Source organism: Euphorbia lathyris, chromosome 8 (genome assembly GCF_963576675.1).
Source record: "Euphorbia lathyris chromosome 8, ddEupLath1.1, whole genome shotgun sequence".
Taxonomy (NCBI): Eukaryota; Viridiplantae; Streptophyta; class Magnoliopsida; order Malpighiales; family Euphorbiaceae; genus Euphorbia; species Euphorbia lathyris.
Genome location: NC_088917.1, coordinates 82,541,639 through 82,546,459, shown reverse-complemented (window position 1 = coordinate 82,546,459; position 4,821 = coordinate 82,541,639). Strand labels below are relative to the sequence as shown.

The window sequence follows — 4,821 nt, the reverse complement described above, 5'->3', positions numbered from 1 at the left end:
CATGAATTAGCTCTTATTCCTTACAAAATGATATAAAAATACCCGAATTCCCTTATAAATTATTTGTTAAACTTAGTCAATTTCATGCCTAACAGTAATAATAAAAACATACATTGCCTCCTACTTTCTTTAAATAGCACAACTGTAATCTTCCCATAAATAGCAACTTTCCTTTTTTGTGTATGAGTAATTAAATCAATGAGAAATCTAACCTAAATCTTTTGGATTCTTATGATTTATACTCATTCAATCTTACGATTTATACTTCTGTCCCCCAGATGTCATTTTCTTCATCTTTAACACCTCAAGCCATTAAATCCCTGAAACCTGCACATCTTTTTTGTATTAAATTACCAAAAAATATAAAAAATTAGAATATTAACTCTCTAAGTCTCTGTACATAGCATATAGTATCAAAAATAAAATAAAAAATTTAATTTATCTTGTCTAGAACTATAAAGAGAGGAACAGAAGCCAAAAATGGAGTTTTAAATGAAAAAAATGGAGTTTAGGGCAGTTGCAGGAAACATGAGCTTGACAAACAGCAATAACAGCAACATTAACATGAGTAGTAAAGATGATCACGAGCATGACATGGTTATGCCTGGATTTAGATTTCATCCAACTGAAGAAGAGCTTGTTGAGTTCTATCTTCGCCGTAAGGTTGAGGGCAAACGTTTCAACGTTGAACTCATTACTTTCTTAGATCTTTATCGTTTTGACCCTTGGGAACTTCCTGGTACATGTCTCTTTCTTTTTATTCTCTCTCTCTCTTTCTATATATATATATATATCTATCTATGGTTTCCTCTCCCTTTAGGGCATCTTTTGTCTTCTCTTTCTTTTTCCTTTAGTGTATATATATATACATGTGTTGTGATGTGATGTGTAGTGTTGTGTTTTCTTTATCTATTCCAGTGTTGAACTCGGAATCTCGAGTCTTGTACTACAGTTTCTTCCAATCCTATTAGGTGTTTGGTGTTGAATTCGGATCTCGAGTTTTGTACTAATGCTTTTTCCAATCCATTCGGGTTTCGGGGGTTGAACTCGACACTTTGGTGTGTCTTGTAGTACAGTTTCTTTCAATCCATTCGGGTGTGATCGAGTGTAGAACTCGGATTTTTCGAGTCTTGTATACTAATGTTTCAGTCTGTTATATATATATCTATGGTTCCCTCTCCTTTTAGGGCATCTCTTCTCTTCCTTTTTCCTTTTGTACATATATATACATATGTTGTGTTGTGTTGTGTTTTCTTTATCTATTCGATTGTTGAACTCGAAAATCTCGAGTCTTGTACTATAGTTTCTTCCAATCCTAGGAGTTGTTGAGTGTTCAATTCCTAATCTCGAGTCTTGTACTAATGTTTCTTCCAATCAATTCGGGGTTTCGGGGTTGAACTCGCAACTTTCGTGTCTTGTAGTACAGTTTCTTTCAATCCATTCGGGTGTGATTGAGTGTAGAACTCGGAATTTTCGAGTCTGGTATACTAATGTTTCATTCTGTTATATATCCCTTTCCCTTTTTCTTCTCTGTCTTTATATATACATATATATATATATATGGTTCCCTCTTCTTTTAGGGCATCTCTTCTCTTGCTTTTTCCTTTTTAATATTGTGTTATGTTATGTTATGTTGTGTTGTATTTTCTTTATCTATTCCATTGATGAACTCGGAATCTGGAGTCTTGTACTAATGTTTCTTCCAATCCATTCGGGTTTTCGAGTGTTGAGCTCAGAATTTTCGAGTATTAGATAAAGACTAGTTTTGTTCTGATTCAAACATTGATGTTTTGCTATTTTGTTTCAGCTTTAGCAGCAATTGGAGAGAAAGAATGGTTCTTCTATGTTCCTAGAGACAGAAAATATCGAAACGGTGACCGTCCAAATCGGGTGACTACTTCCGGGTACTGGAAAGCAACCGGAGCTGACAGGATGATCAAGACTGAAACTTCAAGGTCAATTGGGTTAAAGAAAACCCTAGTTTTCTACTTTGGAAAAGCTCCTAAAGGTATTAGATCTAGCTGGATCATGAATGAATACCGCTTACCTCAACACGAAACCTAAAAATACCAGAAGGTAATTTAACAACAACCTCTCTTTACTTTGTTCAATCCAAACCCTAAACATTGTTATGTATGCATATATTGTCATTTAATGTTATGGAACCAATTAAACTAAAAACTTAAACTGCCTAGTAGTAAAATATTCCAAATATTGGAATCCAACTTCCATATCCATTTTTGTAGTTCAAATTTTGAACTCAATTGGTTTAAAATGCAAGAAACCCTAACTCGGGACCGGACACTCTAGCTAGAAGATGAGCAACACTATGCGCAAACCTCTTGTGTGTATATATATATATATATATATATATATATATATATATATATATTCACTAACCCTAGTATTAAAAGTTGTAATATGCATTCTAAGCTATGGTGCATGGAAACTCTTCTTCAGTAGCTTTTCTGCCTTTCATGTCGGTTTCCGTTTCGGTTTTTTTTTCCGTTTCCATTACCATTTACTAGCTAATTCTTCTTAGAAATAACATTTCCGGTATCCATTTCTATTTCCCCCTATGTTGCGTGGATACAAAATGGCAATTGCGAAACGTTATTTCTAAAACATAAACATTCATGACTTAGCCTTCAAAAAAAAAATTATCCCCGCTCGTATCGGTTTCCCTTTCCGTTAATGGAAACTAAACTGAATCAGATAGGGCACAGATACAAAATGCTAATAAAGAGGAATGTGAGTTATCAAAATCTTGTTTGTTATTTAATTTGGTTATTTAATATTGCTTTTTGATTCACGGGAAAAGTTATAGCACAATGTATGAACTTTTAATTCTATGACCCCTCAATTATTTCATTTTAGCCCTAAAAATAAACTTCAATTTCATGCATTCTTCTCTTTCAGGCTGAGATATCACTCTGCAAAGTATACAAGAGAGGTGGACTAGCAGATCACCCGTCTCTTCCCCGGTCTCTTCTTTCGCGAGCATCATCGTCGCGAGGGGATAAGAAATCGCTTGCCAATAAAGAAAGATTTCACCCTTATGCAGGAGGAAAATCACAGCAACTAGAAATAGAGAAGATTAGTACTAAAACATATGGAAGGTGCCCTAGCTCAGATGTAATGACTGCTATAGGATTATCGAAAACGAACATATACAACCCGGTTCGGGTTCCTCCAATTGCAACTAGTACTACTTCAGGACAATCACAAATAGAGAAGATTAGTACTAAAACAAATGGACATTGCCCTAGCTCAGATGTAACGACTGCTATAGGATTATCGAAAACGAACTTATACAACCCTATTCGGGTTCCTCCAATTGCAAGTAGTACTACTACTACTTCAATTGGATTAATCCAACCTAGGGTTGAAGAGGAAGAAGAGATTTTTCTCAACCAATCTAGAGAATTTAGTTCTTTAATCCCTAATCACAATAATCTTTTCACACCGGGTTCGTCGAACCCCTGATGATCTTCATAGGCTAGTATTTCAGCATATTTGCCTTAACCAGCAACAGCAACAACAACAGCTACAATATTACAGCCAGCAGCAGCCTTCTTCACAATTCTCTATTATGTCTCCTCCGCCGCAGTCGCTCGTCGTACCGAACTCGTGCCTTTTCGGAGAGATTGTGGGAGTGGAATCAAATGCCGGAAGCAAGAGATCATCCGTACAATGTTTACAGTCCATTCAAGTAATCAATTACATCATATAAAATGCATTTACATTTAATTATATGTTACCAAGCTAGGTAATAATGATGATCTATATATAGGATCCTCTAGTTATCACCTCTAATAATGTCATTAGTTACTTTAATTTGAGGTTTAAGTACTAATATTGATTATTAATTTATGGTGTGTTTTTATATTTGTATTTTTGGAATTTTCCTATTTTAGTAATTTAATTGTCATCTATTTAAAGGATTAAAGCTATTGCAGAAACTGTTTATCTCATGAAGAAGACTTGAACATACACAATATCTGTAAGTCTATGTATAATTTGTATTATTTTAAGGTTATATATATATATATATATATATATATATATATATATATGTATGTGTGTATGTATTTCACCCCAAAAAAAAAAATCAAAATGTTTAATGAAATGGTTTCTTGAATTTTAACATATGATAGAGTGGGTATATGTTCTAGGGAATTTACAAAAAATAATATTTATAATTATGTTTTTTTTTTGAAGTATTTATAATTATGTTAAGTACTAATTTGAATTATATCAAACTAAGTAAATCATTATTTTTAATATATTTTAAGGACTAAAGTTTATAAATTAGGAATCTAAGATATATGATTTAAGATTTAATATTTATGAATTGAAATCTAGAATTTTTATATTAAAGAATAAAAGCATACATTATTTGTGATATATAAAAAAATATTGACATGTTAAAAATTAATTTTGATAATATGATTTAATTATAATTTTTTAACTAATTATGAATTTTCATGCAAAAAAAACTCGTTTTTTTAACTAAAAATAACTTTCATGTCTTAAAAAAATGATATATAATAAAAAAAATTTCATTGGTTTCATATTACATGTCATTTTAATATGATCAATACACATCAAGTCACCTTCTTGCTGCTATAAAACGTGGATTTGTGGAAATTAATTAGCATAATAAACTTATTATAAAATAAATAATCAATAAATAAGGGGCACCAAAGTCTTTTTCTTAATATTTTTTTTTTTGAATAATTTTTCTTAATATTCTTAATTTCTCTATAATTCGCTAGAAATATATGTAATAGAAACGGATGGATTATTTTTTTATCATTA

The 4,821-nt window shown here is 31.8% G+C and overlaps 1 pseudogene; it reads left to right on the top strand.

Annotated features, from left to right (window-relative positions):
• The first annotated feature begins 528 nt into the window (after positions 1-528).
• Positions 529-3,716, top strand: LOC136203764 (NAC domain-containing protein 35-like; annotated as a pseudogene).
• Positions 3,717-4,821: the final 1,105 nt, after the last annotated feature.